Source organism: Lipotes vexillifer, unplaced genomic scaffold (assembly GCF_000442215.2).
Source record: "Lipotes vexillifer unplaced genomic scaffold, Lipotes_vexillifer_v1.1 scaffold1329, whole genome shotgun sequence".
NCBI classification, from domain to species: domain Eukaryota; kingdom Metazoa; phylum Chordata; class Mammalia; order Artiodactyla; family Lipotidae; genus Lipotes; species Lipotes vexillifer.
This window is the reverse complement of record NW_006797566.1, coordinates 464,755-474,913: the sequence shown is the minus strand read 5'-3', so window position 1 is coordinate 474,913 and position 10,159 is coordinate 464,755. Positions and strand designations below refer to the sequence as shown.

Here is a 10,159-nt window from a genome sequence, read left to right as displayed (position 1 = left end):
CCCGCGCGCCCGCCCCGCTCCAGTCCCCAGCCCGCCGCCAGCGGGTGCTCCGCGGGCGCGGAGAGGAGCGCGCGGCAGCCGGGACCTACCTGTCTGCGGTGCGCCCGCTTGGCTGCGCCCGGGAGCACGGGCCAGGCGGTGGGGCCGAGCTGAGCCCTCCCGGAGCCGCGCTTGTCTGTCCACCCGCCCGCCCTCCCGGCACTTCCGCATCACCGCCCCCGCCCCTGGGCAGAGGCCGCCGAGCCCGGGTGCGCGGGCAGCGCCCCGCCCTGCCCCGCGAAGCCACCGTGGGGTCCCCGCGCAGACCCAGCGACCGAGGGGCCGGGCTGAGCCTCGGGCCAGGCTGGTCCCCCTGCAGCCCAGGGCCTGGGGGAGACGCCAGGCGGCGAGGTAGCCTTGACTGAGTACTGGGCTCCTTCAGCAGTCGGGAAGCGCGAAGTAGTCGTTCGACACCCCTAGCCCCCCACCCCACTCTGCCGCGGTGCTCGGCTGGGCCCGGGAGCTTCCCAGCCTGTCCCTCCGGGAGCTCAAGATCGGTGCGGACATTGGCGATCAACCGAGCCACGTACCAGCGCGGTGGGGCGGACTGATAAGACAGCCCCCGGCCCTCGCCCGCCAGCCTGCGAATTCTACCGAGGGTCACTGGCACCCAGCCGAGGGTCGCTGGCACCCAGACTCAGACAACCCCTCCACGACGTGCCTGCAGACAGGGATCCTCCTTTCTAATTCTCAGCCTTCTCACCTGCCTGCCCCAGGTCCCCTCCCTGATCACCTTCCGGGCCTCTCAGGGTCAGCTCCTTGGTCGCTTGTCCCACCTCTTCACTCACCGCTATCCTGACTACCAGTCTGCCGTTCTGAACGCTTTTCGGTTCCACGCGTGGGCCTCCTCGCTGGCCTCAACCTTCACACAACCTGTTCCCTCTTCAGGAGCATTCTTCGTTTGGGAACACCTGCTCCTCTTCAAATGTTTTCTCAGCATCACCTCCTTTGGAAAGCTTACCTTGACTTCCCTTCCTAGGTCGGGTTCCCAGCCTCTGAGGCTCGTCCTCGCTGGTTTTCACTTAGGATTTTAATGTGTGATTCCCACTGGAATCAGCTTACTCAGGGACCACTCCTGTCTCTTCGTCTTCTATTTTCTATAGTAATTTTTAATTAAAATATTTTAAACGAAGGAAATTTACGTCAGTTGATTAAATTTTAGGCAGAAACTAAAATACATAAGTTCTAAAAAACACTATTTGCACTTTAAAGTTTAGAGCCTGTATTTTTTAACAAATACAGCCGTATTAGTTAGTTGATGAATCAAAACTTTGACCTTCCCCTCCCCTCTCCATCTCTGCAGAAATACCTAGGTTGGTCTTTACCCCTGATCTGTAATCATGACTCTTTACATGTTGTCTGTTTTTCTTCTCTCCTGCATCTCTCTCCCTCTCCCCCACTCTTGCATAGCCCTAATATAAAAGGGAATATAATTATATGTATTTTATTATTTGTATCTGCTGAATCTTTCACTATTTTATATTTTTAAAATTTAAAGTGTCAATGCAGAAAATGAGGATAGGGAGATTGTTTTGTATTTCTTTCTTTAAATGTGAAACTGCTATTTACTTGAAAATGGTTGCCCCCAAAATACGAACCTTTTTCATTGGAGGTCAGTTGTGCTTAATAGAAAGTATTCTATGTTGGACTAGAAAATATATCTGGAGCAATAGTCAAGAGGAGCCTTCTTTTATTGTTAGGTGCACCACACGCAGCTTAAGGGAGCGTGAGACTAGGATTCTGCACTCTGCCTCCCCACAATCCCGTGTCCTCAGGTGAGGCCTCCCACCCTTAGGATCTCTGAACTTTGTCAAGAACCCTTCGGGGGCTGTGTGTAGAAGGGGCACTGCCCTTGAGCTTGCATCCAACTCTGCTGCATTCAAGCTCAGCGACCTTAGGCAGGTCCTGTGACTCTCATTCCCTGTGGTAAAAGGGAGGTGACGTTATCGAGATCGCAACATTGGCGTGATGCTCTAAGGATAGGGTCTATGCAGGGGCTCCACTCGGCTTGGGTCCTGCCTTCCCCAGACCAGGGGAACCTGAACCAGGACCCACTCTGGGCCATAGACATGGCATAAGGAGGAAGGGGTGAGGACAGAGAGCATCACTCAGGCTTTTCCAAAATTGAAGGGTCCCCGTGCTTCTGGATGCTGTCTTATGCTGAAGGGGAAGTGAGACTACGCTGGTGACCCCCATGTGATCACTCCCAGTTCCCCGCAGTGGGACCGGCGTACACGGGGAACGAGGAGACTCGGCCTCCACAGCCCCAGGAGCCTCAGCAGAGACGTGTATTCAGGCCTCTTATTCCCAGTGGTGAGACAGCCCCTGCCCCGACTTCCCCTGGCCGGGGCATCAGACTGAGGGTGTGGTGAGAGGCCTGATTCCTGTGGAAGCCACCATGCGTGTGTATCTGTGTATGGGGATGGGGGAGCCACATCACCAAAGGGAACTGAAAGAAGCTCAGGGTGAGTGGTGGAGAGAGAAGGTGGAGATCCAGCAGCTGGACAAGACCCCCTCCCAACTATGGACCTGCCCCCCTCAACACAGGCCTGGGCAGATGACAGCTGGCTTTGCCCCCAGTACCTCCCATCCAGGAGACCCATCCCCTCAGTCTGGGCTGTCGGGCTTCCCCAGGCTGGCCTGGTCCTCAGATGTCCTCCCGTTTCTAGGAACTTGCTGGCGAGACACTGGGCTCTGGACTCCAACAGGGCTGAGTCACACCCTGGCTCTACCACTTGGGAATTGTGTGACTTTGAGCAAAGCTCGGACTCTCTTGGAAGCCCCATTTCCTGCCTGTAAGGTGAGAATGATAACATCACGGTCACAGTTGGACTGTGAGGCCTAAATTTAACAAATGCTCAGTGAGCACCTCCTATGTACCAGGAGAAAGCGGCGAACCAAAGTCTACTTTGTCTAAACACCCTGCCTTCCTGGAGCTCCCATTCTATGAAGTGAGCTAGACAATAAATGCTTCAGTAACAAATTTGGGGGGGCAGGGCACTTCGTGGGTTGTGTTGCACAGTCAGAGCAGAGGCGCCACATGATCTGACTTAGGGTTTTACACGGCCATTCTGGCTCCTGCCTGTAAAGCACATAATACCACGTCTGACACGCGAAAGTGGCAGCTTCACTGCTACCTATGCCCGGGACGCCACAGCTGGGGCTTCCTTCCCCTTTCTTACTAAATGCTGCCTCCTCAGAGCATTCTGAGTTGTGAGCTGGAAGTCCCCCGCTTGGCCAGCACTGTCACGCAGATGCCTCTAGACCTCATATCCCACCCCACCCCCTTCCAAATCTGCACTCTATCTCTTCAAATGGCCTGTGTCCCAGGAAGCTACACAGCCACCCTCGTCCATGCCAGGTCCTGGCTCTGTGCTCCCTTAACCCTGCTGAGAATAAATGCTGCTTCCCTTTTCCTTCGTGGTCACAGCCCCTCTCCTCTCCCTAACCCTCTGCAATCTGGCTCCCACCCGCTTTCCCACGGATTCTGCTCTGGGCCTTGGACCCAGAGCTCCAGCCGTCCCTGAGACCCTCAGGCATGCCTCAGAAACTCCAGTCTCTGCATGTCTTCTTTACTTAAACTCTCAGATCCTGAGGTTTCACTATTGCCTGGGTTTCTCACCATCCACAGTAAATAAATGCCCTGGGATTTCCCTCCTAGCTCAGCTCGGTGCCTTAGCATCCTGTGCTAAGGGCGCTGCCTCGCCCCTGCCCTGCCTCTCAGTGCAGTCGTCATTGGTCCTTCTGCTGATTCTTCCCCCACTTGTATCTTCCACCACAACACCAGAATGCCTCTTGCCCAGGTCGTCATCTCCCCACTCTGCCCCCGCAACTACGCCTGGTCTGATTCAGACACTCCTAAAATCTACTTAGCTCAGTGTTTTGCTCAAACCACTTCCCTCTCCAGTACTGGGCTTTATCAAGGAAGGGGCTGGGGCCGGAGCCTCCATCCTTCCTGCCTGTCTGGAGGACTCACTTGAGAGCATGCAGCACTTGGACAAGGAGGAAAAGGAAGAGGAGGAAGTCCAACCTGGAAACCACAGTCTTCCAGGGCTCCTGCAATGCGAATGGCTGAGCCCCTGCTTTGTGGGGACAGAGGCCACCCCAGTCCTGTAAGAACCAGCTGTGGACTTCAGTGTCCTCTCTTGTCCCAAACGGACTTGGTTGAAGCCCAAAGTCCATAGGTGCCCCCACCGGGGAGAGGGATCCCATCCAGATGCACAAGGACCACCCGTCATTGATGTGGGATGCAGGGGGCCCCGTGGCTTATCAGCCAGATTCATCTCAAGCCCCTGCAACTTAGAACCAGGGCTCAGGATCCCCCCTGGGGCAGGACTGTTGTGCCTCTAAGGTGGGAAAGGAGGAGGGACTCAGTTGTGTCCAGGATGGCAGGGTCAGCCCAAGGGCATGGGTGGGGGCCTCTTCTCAGCTCACATCTGGATCTCAGGATGGTGGAAAGATGACAGAACCACCCTGGATGGGAGGGGACTCTGGGGATGGCTCTGGGAGTCCAGAGGAGGCACTCTCTGGCCTGGAGTGAGGTGTGAGGTTATGGGAGGGGGCAGGGGGCATGATATTCATCCCACGTGGCCTCTCAACACTTCACCATGGGAGGGGGATGTCCCAGCTGCCCCTCTCTGGCCTCCTAAGGGGTGGGCTGGCTGGGCGTTGTGGCCTGAGGACGTCATGTATGTGGTAGAGGCAGGAGAAGGAGCTCTTGGGGGCCAGGAGCCAACAGAGCTGTGGGAACAGGTGTTTGGTTCTTGCCAGCCAGGTACCCCTGGGCCAGGGCTACCACCCTGTAAGAGTCAGACTTGGGGGCCCCAGATGGGGCTCCCCCAGGCTTCTCTGCTGCTTCTATGGCATCTGATGCTGGGGGCAGAAAGTCAAGAAAGCAGAGAGCCCTGAGGGCTGAAGGACCCCAGGGGGCTCCTAGAGCAGGACCACACTGCTCTCTCGGGTCCTCCTAGAGAAGGAAGGTGTCAAGACTTGCTAGAGGGGAGTCTAGAGGGAGTTCTGACCAGGCCAGTGTCCTGGGATCTCAGTGTTTCACAGCTTTTCAAGTCCGGAGCCAGCTGGAGCTCTGATGCCCACCCAGGCCCCCTGTGCCAGGCCGACTGGGGCCATAAGGGTGCTGGTGGGCATGCAGGACCCAGGAGTCTCCACCGATCTGTGCCCGTCTGAGGACCAGTCTCCCCGATTTCTTTCAGCCTATTCTGCTCCATTTCTCCTGGAGCAGCACTTCCAAAGCTGCAGGAGGCTGACGTGACCTGACAGCTTGTCCAGGGGCCATCACCGGGGGTGGAGGTTGGGGTGAGATGGGAAGAAGAAAGGGACACCTGCTCAGGTAGGAAAGAACTTATGGGGGCTTCCTCGTCACCCCCAGACTCACTTCAAAAGCTGCGCTTTGCAGTAGCAGGTCACGGGAGCGCCTGAGAGCACTGGGCAAGAGGGTGGTGAGCCCAGGGCTCCTGGGTCCACCTGGAACTCAGCCGTCTAGAGGGCAAGTGTGCTCAATCCTGCGTCCTCCTGCAGTTCGGGGACCACGGGGGTCAGGAAAGAGAGTAGGCCACGGGCCTCTTGCAGAGGGACAGCCCATCCCAAGCTATGGAGAAGAGCCAGGAGAAGCACCGCCAGGCTGGTGAAGGCCCTGTTGGAAGGGGGCGTGGTGTTCTGGAGAGGGCAGGCCACATGCTGGGCTGGCTGGAGGAGCAAATGCAACCAGGTAATATTGATGAGCCCCTAAGACGTGCAGGATACCACTGAGCACTCTTCATACATTATTGCATTTAACTGTCACAACCAGCCACCGTGACGTGGGCATCATTCGTACATATCCCCGTTTACAAAGAAGCGAGTTGAGTTACTTCCTAACCTTGCAAACTTGAGCGAGTTACTCATCTTACTTCTTTGTATTCTTAGCGTTATCTCTGGTGCTCCTTGGCTTGCAGAAGCATCACCCTGATCTCTGTCTTCATCTTCACACGTTGCTCTCCTTGTGTGTATGTCACTGTGTCCAAATTCCCTTATTTCATAAGGACGTCAGTCATACTGGATTAGGGCCCACCCTAATGACCTCATCTTAACTAATTACATCTGCAAAGACCCTATTTCTAAATAAGGTCACATTCAGAGGTACTGGGGTTAGTACTGTAAAACATGAATCTGGGGGGCGACACAATTCAACCCATGACAGAATTTATCATGTAACCTACTCTCCACCAAACACCAGAGTCACATTTGATTCTCCCATCAACTGTACAAGGTAGGGATATGTATTATCTTCATTTTATGGGTGAAGACACTGAAGTTCAGAAAGGTAGGGCAATTTACCCAAAGGCACACAGCAATTAGTAAAATGAGGCACGGGGATTTGAACCTGACCACGAGTGGTATTTGATCACTTTAGAGTCAGACAGACCTGGGTTCAGGTCCCAGCTGTGTGACCTTGGGTAAGGCATTTGGCCTCTCTGAGTCTCAGTATCCTTGTTTACACAAGAGGTTAATACTGTACTGTCAGCAGCGAAGAACTGCTGCTCAGCAGTGGGGGGGCGGTGAGATCTAGCCCAGTGCCTGGCACACAGTAGAAGTGATGTTAATTTAAACACAGCAGTAGCCACTCCCCAGAGCACATCCTGTGTTCTGGTGGTTCTGGGTCGCAGCCTCACTATGGCCAGCTGTCCTCACTGAGTCCCTGGGGCAGGTAGAGCCAGGGAAGCATGCAGATCCCACACTCTCCAGCCCAGAGCTCCCTGGGGCTATCCCCCCGCCTCCAGTTTCCCACCTGACATGCTCTCCACTGGGAGAGGAGAGGGAGCTGGCTGCTAGGGGCCTTATTCCTCATGCTCAGGCCCCAGGATGTTGTCTGTATAGAAAATGTGGCCCGTGTACGAGCCAGGGAATGATCGTGCACCCTGAGAGAGGCTGCCCGCTCCCCAGTTGTCTCCCCCCTCAGGAACAGGCCCAGGAGAAAGCATAGGGTCAGAGAACAGAGCTGGGTGGGTGGATGCGGGACTGCGGGGAGGGGCTGACCACAAAGCGGCAGCATGAAGTGATGGCAAGTGTTCTGCATCTTGATTTGATTGTGATGATAGTCACACAACTCTCTGCATTTGCCAAAACTCACAGCTGTACACTAAAAAGAGTGAATTTCATTGTATGTGAATTAAAAATAAATAAACATTTTAAACAATAAATGCTGGAGAGGGTGTGGAGAAAAGAGAACCCTCTTGCATTGTTGGTGGGAATGCAAATTGATACAGCCACTGTGGAGAACAGTATGGAGCTTCCTTAAAAAACTAAAAATAGAACTACCATATGACCCAGCAATCCCACTACTGGGCATAGACCCTGAGAAAACCATAATTCAAAAAGAGTCATGGGGCTTCCCTGGTGGCGCAGTGCTTGAGAGTCCGCCTGCCGATGCAGGAGACGCGGGGTCGTGCCCCGTTTCGGGAAGATCCCACATGCCGCGGAGCGGCTGGGCCCGTGAGCCATGGCCACTGAGCCTGCGCGTCCGGAGCCTGTGCTCCGCAAATGGGAGAGGCCACAACAGTGAGAGGCCCGCATAACGCAAGGAAAAAAAAAAAAAAAGAGTCATGTACCACAATGTTCACTGTAGCTCTATTTACAATAGCCAGGACATGGAAGCAACCTAAGTGTCCATCGACAGATGAATGGATAAAGACGATGTGGCACATATATACAATGGAATATTACTCAGCCATAAAAAGAAACAAAATTGAGTTATTTGTAGGGAGGTGGATGGCCCTAGAGTAGAGACTGTCATACAGAGTGAAGTAAGTCAGAAAGAGAAAAACAAATACCGTATGCTAACACATATGTATGGAATCTAAAAAAAAAAAAAAGGTTCTGAAGAACCTACGGGCAGGAGAGGAATAAAGACGCAGACGTAGAGAATTGGACCTGAGGACACGGGGTGGGGGAAGGGTAAGCTGGGACAAAGTGAGATAGTCACGTGGACATGTATACATTCCCAAATGTAAAATAGATAGCTAGTGGGAGCAGCCGCATAGCACAGGGAGATCAGTTCAGTGCTTTGTGACCACCTAGAGGGGTGGGACAGGGAGTGTGGGAGGGAGGCTCAAGAGGGAGGAGATATGGGGATATATGTATACGTATAGCTGATTCTCTTTGTTATACAGCAGAAACTAACACACCATTGTAAAGCAATTATACTCCAATAAAGATGTTTAAAAAAATAAATAAATAAAAATTTAAAAAGCCATTCAGCAGATCCAAATTCTAAATGTCAAGACATTTTAGGAATGACTTAACAAATTTATTTAGCTTGTAGTTTCCTTTTAATGCAAGCAAAAGACCGATAAAATGTAAATATGCCTTAAAGAACTCTAAATAAGTTTTAAATAAAAATTCTAAATAATTTAAAAAAGAAAAGCAAAAGAACAGGTTCATCACAGAGAGACAGGGGTGGCACCTGGCCCCTACCCTCTCCGTTTCTCCCTCCCTCCAGCCTGGATCTTCTGGGCTCTTCCCCTGGTTGCCCTGCTATACCTCTGCTGACCTCCTCCCACTCGCAGGAGGCTGAGTATTGTCTCTGGGGTTTGATGACTTCTATCGGGCTCCCTGACTGCCCCAGGGACACAGAAAAAGGAGCTACCCTCAGTGTGGGTGGCTCTAGGTAAGAGGCGTGTGAGGCAAGGTTGTGGCAGGACACAGGTGGAGCTAAACGGAGGCAAGTTTAGAACATTTGCAGAGATGTGAACAGGATTACGAAAGCCACTGTGAAACTTCCAGGCACCCAAGGCCTAGCATCAGCAGGGAACTGTCACCACCCACAGAGTGGCTGTCCTCCAGGACCTGCGGCTGTGCAAGATTGGGGGCTCTATGTCTTCCATTCTCCCACCCTCCTATTTCTTGCCAGTGCCTCCCCTTAGCCAAATCCACCCAGAATCCAGAGGTCAAGGGAGCCTGCGTCGTGCAGGTCCAGGTCAGCCGCTTTGAGGCATGAAGTAGGGCAGAAAAAAGCAGAGGGTGGTGGGGACAGGGGGCAAGAGGAGAGAAACCAGAGCCACTGGGAAGGGAGGACTCTCCTGGGGAAGTTGGGAGCATACCCTGGGCCCATGGTTACCTCAGGCTTCTACCCAGGGACAGCCAGGCATCCCAGCTATTCCAGGGTGGGAGTTCCTAGATGAATGAATGAATGAGTGATAAATTTGAAAATGGATGAGTGACAGAAGGAATGGGAATGGGCCTGTTCCTATTGGCACTAAGAAGAAGATGGATCATTTTTCCCAGGATCCCTACCCTTGCAGGCCTTTAAGGACTATTTCCAGAGTACCCACTTTGGGGCCCTACACAGGACCCTGAGCAAGAGAAGCAGAGGCCATGGGCTGGGCAGGACAGGGCAAGGTGGGCCATCAGGTACTGGGGAGCCTGCAGGTCCTGTAGGATGAAAGGCTTTGCTCCTCCTCCCTCACACTGGAAACCTACTCCGGGGCTGCCTCCTGTCCTGCCCCACCCTGCTCCCCAGGCCCTGCCTTCTCCAGCTGGGCCACTCAGGGACATAGGCTGAGTTCACAGGGCTCAGTCAGGCGTTGGTGCTGCAGGGGAGGGGAGGCACAGCAGGGTGGAAACCAAGAGACCTGTCACCCTGATTCCTACAGTGTGCACGTCTGCAGAGCAGCAGCCAGGATCCCCAGAGCGGGCCTCTTGGTGGGAGGAGCAGAGCCTGGCCTCGGACCTGTGCGTGCTCACAGAGTACCCTGGGAGGTAAGGCAGGTGGTAGCTGATGGGGAAAAGGAGGGTAGCCAACATTCCCACTGAGACCTGCCCCGACAACTTGGTCCCGGGGGGCTGAGGGGAATTGTGGACCAGCTCCGAGGTCTACACCGAGAGGTATTCCAGGTGCAAGGTGAAGCAGCAGGGCCAATTACCAGGGGAGCCTGACCACAGGGCCACCAATAAGCCACGCCCAGACCTTAGAACACGCGTTTTCCTGGATCTGGACATCTGTCCTGACTCATAAAATCTGAGGTGACCCTGAGGACTGTGCAGCCCCACAAAGCTCCATCAAAGCGGCAGCCTCGGGGCTTCCCTGGCGGCGCAGTGGTTGAGAGTCCGCCTGCCGATGCAGGGG

The 10,159-nt window shown here is 54.0% G+C and overlaps 1 protein-coding gene across 2 annotated transcripts in view; it reads right to left on the bottom strand.

Moving 5' to 3' along the window:
• Window positions 1–152, bottom strand: part of IRF5 (interferon regulatory factor 5) — a 10,303-nt gene extending 10,151 nt beyond the window's left edge. The window contains exon 1 of one of the 2 annotated variants that reach the window (XM_007469694.1): window positions 90–152. The gene's annotated coding sequence lies outside the window, so the exon portion shown is untranslated. The remainder of the gene's footprint in view (window positions 1–89) is intronic. The other variant, XM_007469696.1, reaches the window with a different exon arrangement.
• Between the last annotated feature and the right edge of the window lie 10,007 nt (window positions 153–10,159).